Raw genomic sequence first — 12,999 nt, 5'->3', positions numbered from 1 at the left:
AGGGGGAGCCCAGCAGTTCTCTCACTGTATATATTTTTGTCTTTCTGTACCTTTGGCTAAATAGACAACAGAGGAATGCTTGCTGACTGTGCTTCATCATTAAAATTCAAAACTAGTTTTGCTTTATAAAATTCAAATAATGTGGTAAAATATTAACCTGGGGTGGGCAGCTGGTAATTGTATTGGAATACAATTGTATTCAATTGTATTAGAATTTGGTCTGTGTGTATGGTTCCTCCACATGTGTTTTTTCAGCTGCCTTGGGAGTTGTTTGCTCAGCACTGAGTGCTTCTTTGTATTATACTACATGCAGGAGGTGCAGGTGATCACATCCCCTGTTCACATGAAGGGCAACCTTAACACACTGGGAAATACATTTGGATGAGAACGATACAAAAAAGGTTTAAAGGAACCTGTTCTGAAAAGGAAACACTGGCTGCCATTTAAAATGCTAGTAGCCTTTGCAGTTATGTTGCTCCGAATACCCTGCCAAGTGAGCCTAGGCCTAGCATAGTCACCAGTAAGGTACCTTGGCAGTGTAGCCTCCTGAACACCGTTAATAAAACTCCATTACTGTCTATAGCTGCTCTTTGTTACTGTTTATGCTGATCTGGTATAAAGTGTCATCTTATGCCTAGTGTTTGTAATTGATTTCATTGTATGTCAAATTACCAATCCAACTAATGGTTTAGTTAAGAGCTGATTAGAAGCTCAGGTGAGATAGCTAGAGGGGACAAATTCTGGCCAGGACTGAGAAACTCTGCAGGCCAGCCTCTCTGATATTTCCCCCTGCTCTGAGGCTTTCGGAGGAAGGCCTTGGAGGCAGTGGGTGGATCTGAGGTGTGGTTGGCTGCACTTTTGAGGGACCTCAGCCAATCCCCAAGAGGAAGCTTGGCAAGGGGTGAACTCCCTTGGAGCCTGCTCAGTAGCAGGGGAGTGTGGTGGTGGAAGAGGAGTGAGAAGCAGGAAGATGTGAAGCTGGAAAGGAGGAAAACGGAGGACTCACTGGCCCCCTGAGAGAGGACCACCTGTATGGTAGGAAAGGAGCAGCCCAGTTAATAGACCTGGTAGCAGCAGCCATTCTGCAAGCGGTACAGGAGAGAATCTGAGTGAGTACACCTGCACCCCCTAGGTGTATAAAGGAAGGAGCAGTCTGGTGGGTAACCAGATTAGCCCTCGACTAGTGACTGTACACCTTATTTAAAGGAGCAGGAGCCAGATCCCCTGCTCAGGAAGAGAGTCTCCAGATTGCTGGGTGAAAACAAATTCATTTAAGGTCTGGGGTTGTTCAACTAGGAGCTGCTGGCTAGCACTCCAACAGAGACTGTGTTGCATCAGAGAAGAGAAGCTGTGAATAGTTCAGAAAGCTATACCCAGATTTCAGTTCCCTTTGACATCCTATACACCCCCTACCCTATCCAAGTTCTAATCCACTCAATAAAATAACAAAACAAATGCTCAAAGACTGATTTCTGCCTACGGATGAGAGCTTGTGTGGAAAATGCTAAATGACTGGGTGTGAAGGACTATAGGGGGACCCAAATTCATTAGCAATCCCTAAGGGGATAGTTTTACACATTTTTACACTATCTTTCATTACAATCCATCTTTACACTTTCTTTCATTAAAATCCATACTGTGTGACAATATACCAAGTTTGCCTTTACTAACGGGTTCAGTGCCTGCTTCTTTGATGCAATGATATTACTGGGTACTGAGTGTCCCTTTAATGGATATTTGTGATATTGCCTGCTTATACGCATAACCTAGAGTGGTAGAAATTCTTGAGGAGATTGAAGCAGAGAATGGAGGGCCCATCCTGACCAGCGACTCCTATGGAGGTAGCGCTACACATGTATAAATAGTCCCCTTATAATCTGACTGATTTTCTAATCCTTCCCCATCCATCTATCCTAAATTAAAATGAAAAGTGTTAGCATAAATCTTGTTTGCTGGTAGGTAAAGGAAATATATTTATAGGGTGCAGAACGGGAAACAGTGAAAATTGGCCACATATTATGCTGAAGGAAGCAAGAAACCAAACAATGATGAGCATAAAATTACAGTAGAACTAAAGACAACACTATTTTTTCTTAGCTTCTAATAGCGGGATTAGAACTCCTGTCAGGTTTTTTATTGTCAGTGCCTACATTAGGGAGAGTCACACTCTTTGTCAGGCTTCCTGGTTATATCACTGAAATGAGTGTAAAAGAAAATAAAAAATGTAGAGTTGTCACCAGAACAGGAATAGAGGTGAAAACTTCCAATAGGGAAGCTTGAGGTGGTGATCCTGGTAACAACCAAAAATGTCTTTACTTTAGAGAGATTTACTCTAAGGCTGGCCATAAATTATACAATTTTCCTTTAGATTTCTCAAAACCACATAATATGAGGTCAAACCTAAACACTTTCAATTTGTATCCAATCTGGCAGGCACTTGAATTACATGGAGGTAAATCTAAAGGAAATTACATAAGAAAATTATATGGCCAACTTCCTGTTTTGTCTATGGGACAGAAAGTGAGGGGAAATCTCCACAATGAGATGCAGATGGCAAAAAAAAGCCAGGGATTATACCCTCCCTTACTCTATCCAGAATGCAGTGGCGTCCCTAGGCGTGTGCAGGGGGTGTGTGCCGCACAGAGTGACACCTATCGCATGGGGTGACACCGGACCCTCTCTACGAGCTCCACGAAAAGGAAAGTTTTAAAGCAAGCCGACGATCCCCGCAAGATGGATCGGATCTGCGGATTGAGCATAATGGATCGGAGTCCGATCCATTATGCTTCCCAATCCACAGATCCATCTTGTGGGGATCATTGGCTTGCAACCTATACTGGGTTAACTGATCTAGGTAAGGCTGTGCAAGATCCGGGACTTGTGTGTACCCAGGAAATGCAGCCGTGATAGCAAGAACCTCCTCCATCTGACATCACTTCTCAAGCATGTGCAGACCGGACCGATGTTGAAAGATCGGTTAACCCCGTATAGGTTGCAAGCCGACGATTCCCGCAAGAAGGATCAGATCTGCTGATTGGGGAGCATAATGGATCGGACTCTGATCCATTATGCTCAGTCTGCAGATCCGATCCATCCTGTGGGGATTGTCGGAGGGGTGACACCAAGTTTTACCGCACGTGGTGACACCAAGTTTTACCGCACCGGGTGACACCAACCCTAGGGACGCCCCTGCCAAAAAGAAAAATGTTTTGCCTTTAGTTCTACTTTAAAATATTGCTCACTGTGAAATCATTGTTTAATCATTGTTTCACAAAATCATTGTTTCACAAAAAGAACATTGGGGAACTGGAAAAGTACAGAGAAGGGCAACCAAACTGATAAGAGGCATAGAGGAGCTCAGCTACGAGGAAAGATTAGAGGAACTGAATTTATTCTCTCTTGAGAAGAGGAGATTAAGGGGGGATATGATCAACATGTATAAATACATCAGTGGTTCATATAGTGAACTCGGTGTAGAGCTATTCACCCTGAGGTCATCACAGAGGACAAGGGGGCACTCTTTACATCTGGAGGAAAAGAAATTTAATCTCCAAACACGGAAGGTTTCTTCACAGTAAGAGCTGTGAAAATGTGGAATAGATTCCCTCAAGAGTTGGTTCTGGCCAGCTCAGTGGATTGCTTTAAAAAAGGTCTGGATTCTTTCTTACATACACAGAATATAACTGGATACTAACATTTATAGGTAAAATTGATCAGGAAGGAATTTATTTCCCTGCAGGAGCAAATTGGATCATGCTTTGCTGAGTTTTTTTGCCTTCCTCTGGATCAACTATAGGATTGTAACTTTTTTTTTTTTTTATGGTTGAAAAAGACTTTTGTCTTTTTTCAGCCAGACTAACTATGTAACTATGTAATAAAGCTATCCTCCAAGCCAATTTTATATATATGCATCACAGAAACATACATTCTAGCAATACACATTACATTGATGCATTGTGTTGCACATTGCAATGCATGGCAATGTACCATAGGGCGTTGCGGTGTTTTGCAGCAAAAATTTAGTGACGGCTGATTTTTGGGATTTGTTGATGCCTCAGAAGCCCATTGATTTCAATGTCTAAATGCACGTAAGCCCACTGCATAAATGTAAATGGACCCTGAAAGTGTTGCTGGTAGCCTCCTGTATGAACAGGTAATATAATTGGTATTGAAAATACAGGGTTATGTCCCCTCCTACTGTGCTCTCTAAAATAAAGTGAAACTCTAGATTACTGAGAAAAAAATTCCTCTTACTCAAAACCATCCTCTCTAGATCAGTTGCATTTTTTGCAAGGATTTAAAAAACTTTATTGCTGATCATTCTCTGTAGATTAAAGTAGGTGTTTTGCAGCACATTTTAAAACTGACTGCTGAATGGGAGAGACTGCTTGCCCTGTAACCATCTGATCTCCCTGGTGTAATAAGAGCTGCAGCCTCAGCATCCCTTTACATGTGTATGACAGCCTATAGACATTAGAGGGCAGTCTAATGTGTACTGACACAGCTGCTCTCAGGCAGCAAATCAAGGCCAGCTCTCCCTGAACTAAGTAAATGTACTTTCTACACTGCAGAGTCTAGAAAGAGAAGAACAATGGCAACTGGGACAATTTTTTTCATCAACCTGATCAATGTTCCATCTGAGAGCTGTCAGATCAGAATTCCACCATCTCATATGTTTGGGGTACTTAAAGTGTTTCCCAAAACAGTTACATTCAAGACATGCCTATGGTGGTATCTGTCACAGTTGCTAGACTGCTCATGTCATCTCTCAGCCAAACTTTCAAGCCCTCAAAAGGCTAATATCATAGCTGGTCACACATACAGCACCACTGCAATTGCCAATTAAAGTAGAGGGTAAGATGGTACGTTTCTTGGATGTAAGAAATAGAAAGGTTTAGTTCCACTATAAACATTTTAAACGCATGTCACCAAAGATGATATTCTTATTGCAGGGAATGCTTGTTATTTGGTTTCAAGCTAAGTTGAGACTTCTGAGAAAAGCAGTAAGTCAATCACAGAAGCAGGGTAATGGCAAATCTATACAAAGTGTACCTTTGCCATGGCTGCAAGGAAGAGAAATTTATTTATTTTTATGGCAGCTTACTTGGCTGCAAACTAAAATTAACAGGCAATTTTTAATAGCATTAAATTACATTAAGGCAAAGTTATTCAGTGGGAAAGGGGGACATGCAGCCAATGTTCTTCTGTTCTCTGTTTTCTTAAATGTTCAGCATGATTGTATTTCTTCTCTTAAAATTCATTAGGTGATACCTGTTAAAAATCAGAAAATGAATTGTATAGCAGTTAAACAGTATAATTTAAAGCTGAAATCTAGGCAGATATAAAAGACACACATGAAATCAGTATTAAACCCTGAAGACTACTGGGACTCTGTACTCTGGAGTGATGAGACCAAGATAAATGTTTTTGTAACCGATGGCTTTAAAATTGTATGGTGTTGCAAAGGTGAGGAGTACAAAGAAAAATACATGGTGTGTACAGTGAAACCTGGTGGTGGCAGTGTCCTTCTGTGGGGCAGCATGCGCATTGCTGGTGTCGGGGAGCTGCATTTCATTGATGGTATCATGACTTCACAGATTTACTGCTCTATATTGAAAGAGAAGATGCTACCATCACTTCGCTCCCTGAAGGCAACTAGCCCACCAGGCTTAAACAATGTGATTAGTTTTAAATTGTTCTTATAAACACAGTGATAATTATGGTTTGAATTTTGACAGTTGTTGCAATTTGGAGATATACAGTATCTCACAGAAGTGAGTACACCCCTCACATTTTTGTAAATATTTTATTCTATCTTTTCATGTGACAACACTGAAGAAATGACACTTTGCTACAATGTAAAGTAGTGAGTGTACAGCTTGTATAACAGTGTAAATTTGCTCTCCCCTCATAATAAGTCAACACACAGCCATTAATGTCTAAACCGCTGGCAACAAAAGTGAGTACACTCCTAAGTGAAAATGTCCAAATTGGGCCCAAAGTGTCAATATTTTGTGTGGCCACCATTAGTTTCCAGCACTGCCTTAACCCTCTTGGGGATGGAGTTCACCAGAGCTTCACAGGTTGCCACTGGAGTCCTCTTCCACTCCTCCATGACGACATCACGGAGCTGGTGGATGTTAGAGACCTTGCGCTTCTCCACCTTCCATTTGAGGATGCCCCACAGATGTTCAATAGGGTTTAGGTCTGGAGACATGCTTGGCCAGTCCATCACCGTTACCCTCAGCTTCTTTAGCAAGGCAATGGTCATCTTGGAGATGTGTTTGGGGTTGTTATCATGTTGGAATACTACCCTGCGGCCCAGTCTCCGAAGGGAGGGGATCATGCTCTGCTTCAGTACACTTAGGGGTGTACTCACTTTTGTTGCCAGCTGTTTAGACATTAATGTCTGTGTGTTGAGTTATTTTGAGGGGACAGCAAATTTACACTGTTATACAAGCTGTACACTCACTACTTTACATTGTAGCAAAGTGTCATTTCTTCAGTGTTGTCACATGAGAAGATATAACTGCTTATAAAATATTAGCTGGAGTTTGGCTTCAAAGTGTTAGTGTATTTAACCTTCCTAGCGGTCTGATTATGTCAGTATTTCTGTGCTCAAAGCGGTACATTGTTTTCAATGGAAATATTTTGCTTTTTATTGTAGGCCTATAATTCTTAGGAATAACTCACTGAAATCTGTCCGAACAAGAGTCTAGTAAACATCCCGGGTATGATAAAATCTGAAACACTAAATCATAAATTATAATATAATAAATAATCCTAAAAAATAATAATATAATAAATTTAATTCAATAATGTAATCAAACCAAAAACACTAAAATTTGAAATAGAGCGCTAGTTCGCACATCACTGAGCAAAGTTGCAGAATCGTTTTCAGTGTGTGATGATGAATTTCCCCACAAATCATTATCACTCAATTCTGCAAGGGGTTCTAATTTACTATCGCTGTTCTCAAGCTGGTCTAAAACCACTTTTGACCTAAAGGGACGCTTTTTGGATGCCATGGACATTCTCAAGTTTCCAGGCAGAAAGAACGGTAAAAATGCAGGCAGGGCACAGGACAAAGCACTCGGGACAAAATGTATGTGAAATGGTTTGATACAGTAATGTAATACTATCAGATTTTAGTGTATTATGTGTATGTAAAATGTTGACATTTTTGAATCTCCCACTGGTTCCGTCCCCTGTACGTCCTGACACTTGCAGAGCTGGAGAATCGGAGGGACCGCAAACTAAGCAGCGATAATTTACCTCTGTTTAGTAAACTGATCTCTTACTGTAATCTCGCGAGATTATAGTAAAATCAGCCGTTTTCCAGTGTTTGTAGACTGTTCTCCCTTCGTTTGGAGAACTGATCTACACTGCTTCATAAACTGCATTCACAGCAGAACCGTGTTCTCCGAGAATGCCGGAGAACTGAGCAGTGATCTATTACCACTGGTTCATAAACGGACACCTTAGTGGCAGAAAAGAAGTACTGTGAGAAACAGCTCTGCAGTGAAGGTGCATATTGCAGCAAAGACACATTTTATTTTCTTTGTTAATTAGCTATTGTCTTTATCCTACTGTTTTTGGCTGTAGTTCTGATTTAAGAAAGTGCTGCTTTCTTTTAAGCCACATGTATACTGTACTTTGTGGCTGGTCTGTAACATTTCTGAAATTTAGATGTATTTTCAATCATCTTAATTAATATTCTCTGGTATTTCTAATTAAGTTTTATTAAAAAAAAAAGATTTGTCATAGAAGCAACATGAGAATTTTTTTTCCCATAGTCCTCCTAGACAGTATTGTGCACGACAAGCTTTGATACATGTTGGTATCTATGTAGTAATAGACAGAGCTGCAGAGCTGATAACCCTTTTTTTCTTTTCTTCATTTGCCACACACACAGAGATTCCAGTGACTTCCTACTCCATGATGTGTAGAGAAGGGCACAGAGGTTATCAGAAGGCTCTGCCAGCAAATCATTGGCTTGGTGACATCCAGTGTGAAAATAATGATGTTATATTTGTAGCACTACCCCCATAGGGGCCACTGAGATTTGATTGGGTCCCCCTAAGCTTTGCATGGCCAGGCAACACGGATTTTCCACATTTCACCATTCAGAGTCAATAAAACAGCCCTTTAGCGGTTTTTTTTGTGTTTTTTATTAACCTCCCTAGCGGTATTCCCGAGTGTAGCTCGGGGTAGAGTTTCAGTACCAAAAGCGGTAACCCTGAGCTACACTTGGGCTTACCATGCAGCGCTGCATAGGGAGTCCCTGCAGAGCTTACCTTGTCCTTCACTCCCGCGATGTGTCCCCTGCAGCGTCCCTGGACATCTCCTCCGGCCGATTCCGGCATCTGGCTTCCGTGTTCCGGTCCCTGTGACGTCGGGACATTTTTTTAAAAATTATTATTACAAAGTAAAACATTGCTGTTTCAATGCATTTCACATACATTTTGTCCCTACTGCTTTGTCCTGTCCCCTGCCTGCATTTTGACTGTTCTTTCTGCCTGGAAATTTAGAAAAGTCCATGGCGTCCAAAAACCGTCCCTTTAGGTCAAAAGCGGTTTTAGACCGACTAGAGAACAGCGATAGTAAATCAGAACCACTTGCAGAATTGAGTGATAATGATTCGTGGGGAAATTCGTCATCAGACACTGAAAACGATTCTGCGACTTTGCTCAGTGATGTCCGAACTTGGCACTATATTTCAAATGTAAGTGTTTTTGGTTTGATTATATTATTTAATTAAATTTATAATTATTATATTATTATTTTTTATGATTATCTATTAAATTATAATTTATGATTTTGTGTTTCAAGTTTTATCATATCCGGAATGTTTACTAGACTCTTGTTCGGACAGATTTCAGGCCTACAATAAAAAAAATACATATTTCCATGCAAAAAAATGGTACCTCTTTCAGCACCACAAATCTAAAATAATCATACCGCCAGAGAGGTTAAGGGATTAGCAACTTGGATGGGGTCTAGGGGTATATGGGATGCCCAAAGAACTGTAGAACTTGAGGACGAACTACTTAGCAACTATGTACAAAAATGTGGACTAGAAAAAAATATAGCACTGTCCCATTAAGAAGCGCTGTATTCCCTTTTTGGTGTACCTCCTCAGACCCCAGATGAATCCTCCTCTTTGACCAGCTGTACTAAGGGTATCCCTGAGCAAGAGGTCCCAGAAGCTTGCAGGTAAGCAGATCAGGACTAGTTAGGTATTGCACCTGACCTCCCTCTACCCTTTTCTGGAAAAAGGGGTAAAGGAGTACTCACACTGTCCTGTCCTGTCAGCATGGTGGGTTGGTAGCTGCTTTCAAGACTTTCGCTGGGCTGGCTCCTTCCCTGCTGCTCAGGATGTCCTCATTAAGAGACCTTGGGCAGTGGAGATTCTCCTTTTCAGTATCCTGCCTGTAGGTAGGCTCGCCTCCCCCTGCTCCCCAGGCTCTGTCATATTTGAGGGTTGCCCTGGTGACCATGCCCAGCCTACTGCTAGTGGATTGGCCAATGGCCCTCAGTCATGCAGATCTGGGCCTCCTCCTCTCCTCCACCCCTCTTGCAGAAAGTTCTGCTAGTTCCTGGAAGGGTAGGAGGGCTCCAGAAGCCCTCAGCTGTAGAACCTCCCATCCTGTCCTGAAGTTAACTCACTACCTCACTCCCAGGCTGACTCATCCCAGGCAGCTACTCAGCCTGTATCTAACAAAAACAACAGACCTAGATAACCTTGAGGGTGTTACATATTGTAGTTGCAATCTATTCATCAACCAAAATTTCCTGACAAATTTATTGCATTGGACTATACAGGTATGCTTGTAATTATGAAGTTGCAAAAGCATGCATTAATTGTTTCCACTTTTTTACATTGGATTTTTAATCAATAGACATTTACTCCAAGCGTCTCTAGTCTCAGAGCATATCTCTATACAGGTTAGTAAAGACTCACTGTGCAGGTATGGCTGGTACCAATGAAGATTTCTGCCCAAGGAGGCCATACTTACCATGCTGAGGTAGGAAGCCAGCTTGGTGAGGGGTTTCCAGGTAGCTTAATATTGAGGACTAAGCTGGATGAACTAATATACTGTAGTTTTTACTGAAGGTGTCCTTTCAGCCTTCCCCTCATTGTAACATCATGCTAGCCTAACCCCTAAACTTAAATAGTATGCAAACCCAATATTTCATATTCCTGATATGTGCCTACTGCACCATGTGTGTATGAAAAAGTATCTTGTTCTCTTTGTATTACTTCCTTTGTGTGAAATCCCTGGTGTTCCTGCCAGTCTCTCTGCTTTCCTTGTAAAAACTGATCACACTAGGCAGAAGAGCACAGTGTGGTCACTTCTTTAGCTATGCAACTCAGCCTGCTCTCCTCCAACGATTAGACATAAGTTAAAAATTATTTTTACTGTACACCCATCTTCCTCCTGGGATTCCATGCGAAGGCATTTCTGCATTGTGGGATTCTCAGCTTTCCCTCTGCTGTGTGGATGCCAGGTGTAGCATGTAAGTGGATTGTGGCATTTTGAGGTGGGGAAGGGGGTTTGCTAATAGGTTACAATATTTAAAGCCCAGTTCCAGGCAACTAAAAAATTAACCCTTGCTGTGGGGCTGCATCAGCACCACAAGAGTTAATTGATCGTTGATCTCCAGTGGAGCAATAAAAGAAGATTTACTTACCCAATCCTCTGCTCTTCTCCATCACTAGACCATTCCCCACAGCATCTTCTCCCCCACACTGCACTGATCTAGGATCTTGACAACCTCAATACCAAAGCAGGGTCCTTAGCCGTGCACTTGACGTGATGATGCCATCACCGGAGTATGGGGGAGCCCCAACTGCTGGGGAGGAGAGGATCAGGTAAGTAAAAATGTTTTCTCTCCCCTAGACAAAATGAGCAATTAACCATTGCAGTGTAGGCACAGCCCCACTGCAGGGGTAATTTAAAATTTTCCTGGGGTTGAGTTTTAAATACTATTTAATTACAGCACCCCTGGTTGTCAAAATACTTGAACAGTGCACCTTCACATGTGTTCTAATCATTCTCCACTCTATCCAAAAAAAAAAAAAAAGCTTTACCTTTAGTTATACTTTAAAGGGTAACTCCACTTTTGTGGGAAAAAAAATATATCATATACAATTGTGACACATGTCATATTGTAATTAAATGTTATTAAAAATTACCTTTCCTTTTCAGTCTGCAGCTGCTATCATTTTCTGTAAAATTCATGCAATTTGACCTGGAGATGTTCTGTACACAGATGGTGTTCGGAATGCCCCCAGAAATGTCATTTCCTGATTGTGCGATTGGCTTACTGATTTTCCCAGAAGTCTGCACTAAGATACAAATCAGGCATCACCTGCAACAAAAATGTAATTTTAGTGAGATACTCGCAAACAGAAATCACATCTAAACGGATGCAGACCCTGCCACTTTCCTCATTAGAGCACTGCAAGTACAGCAGCTGATTGAGCACGATTCAGGCTAGGTTCACACGTATGCAATGCCGTTTCTGCATTGCATTTTTCACCTGTGTTTGTGACGCGTATTTGCCGCATTTTGTGTTTTTCTTTTTCATTTTTCTTTATTTTTATTGTTGCTAGGCAGTTTTAAAACACAAAACACATCAAAAACACAGCAAAAATGCATAAAAATGCAGCAAAAATGCACTACGTGCTTTCTGCAGCGTTTCAATTGAAGTCTATAGAACCAAAAATGCAAATTGTTGCATTCAAAAAAGTCCATGACCCTTTCCAAAAAATGCACCGGGTGAAAATGTGCAGATGGTAACATGTCCCATAGGAAATCATGTTAAATGGACTGTACTTCATTTCTGCAAAACGCAAAGAGCTGCAGGAAACGCTTAGGTGTGAACCTAGGGAAAATCACTCCCAGATTCACTCTGCACATAGACACAAACAAACAGCTATTTCTTCAGAATAACAAAAGGTAGGAATCTGCAACAAAGTTTAAAATCCCTGCAATGTACATAGAGAACTCAGAGGGGAATGTTTTTTTCTCACCAAAAGTGGACTTGCTCTTTAATTTTAACAGTGCTAATCACGTCACATGGGTCAAGTCAAAAGTTATAGAGGACTAATTCAGAGGTTGTTATAATTCACATTTGCCTGGCCCAGCATGATAAACCCAGCGCTGTATCTCTTTAAATTTGATACTATTGTCTCTGCTGTATAAAAGTAATTATTATAAAAATAAAAGGAATCATTTTAGAATGCTGTACCTATACCATTCATGATTACCTTATTTGTGCCACCGTTTCCGTCCTCTTTGGTGGGTCAGAATAGTTGTCTTTTGAATGACACACAGAAAATGTATATTACTCTCCTAAAAAAAAGGAGTCAAAAACCATGTTAGTGAAAACCAAACACCACATTTAATATGTACAAAGCATTGGGAATTCGCTTATGAGTAGGACAAATCACCTCTCCATCTAGAAGAAATTTGCAGTTATTGTATTCCTTTAAGTGGCAAATATATATTCTAAAATAGGCCATCAGGTAGAACTGATTAACACGCTTCTTATAAAGCACACACCAAAAAAGGAATTATTAGGCTCTATACACTATTACACTTTTCTTTCAGTGTCACAAATAGAGGCGTGATTCACAATATTTGTCCTGTAATATACATCATTGCTGGTATATACTCTCATAGGCCGCAATGATTTTTGCTGTCTATTGATTAAATGCACACAGTGATTGAGATGCTATGCTACTTGGAGACATTGCCAGATACAACTATTTTATTATTTACAAGCATAGCCTTGTACTTGTTTTCCAGAGAAAAATAAATGTGGCTTTCCTACATGATTCCCCATCTTATTATTTGATGTGTAATTCAGGCAATGGAGGGAGTGAAATACTTCTGTAATGTTTTTGGGGGGGAAATACATAGCACAGTATTGGAAAGAGGGGAGGGTGCTAGGATCCCTCTGGTCATGGGGGCAGATTCTGCTGGAGTT

General features: G+C 40.9%; 1 long non-coding RNA gene across 1 annotated transcript; it reads right to left on the bottom strand.

Moving 5' to 3' along the window:
* Positions 1-5,064: 5,064 nt before the first annotated feature.
* On the bottom strand, positions 5,065-12,363 carry LOC149450789 (uncharacterized). The gene is made up of 3 exons (XR_016315195.1): positions 12,278-12,363; positions 11,201-11,376; positions 5,065-5,271 (listed from the first exon to the last, which is right to left on the bottom strand). It is a non-coding gene; the product is annotated as an uncharacterized LOC149450789 (long non-coding RNA).
* Positions 12,364-12,999: the final 636 nt, after the last annotated feature.

This window comes from Staurois parvus, unplaced genomic scaffold (assembly GCF_062004578.1).
Source record: "Staurois parvus isolate SC_StPar_1 unplaced genomic scaffold, SC_StPar_1.0 ptg000562l, whole genome shotgun sequence".
In the NCBI taxonomy this organism is placed as follows: Eukaryota; Metazoa; Chordata; class Amphibia; order Anura; family Ranidae; genus Staurois; species Staurois parvus.
This window is presented reverse-complemented; position numbering and strand designations above follow the sequence as displayed.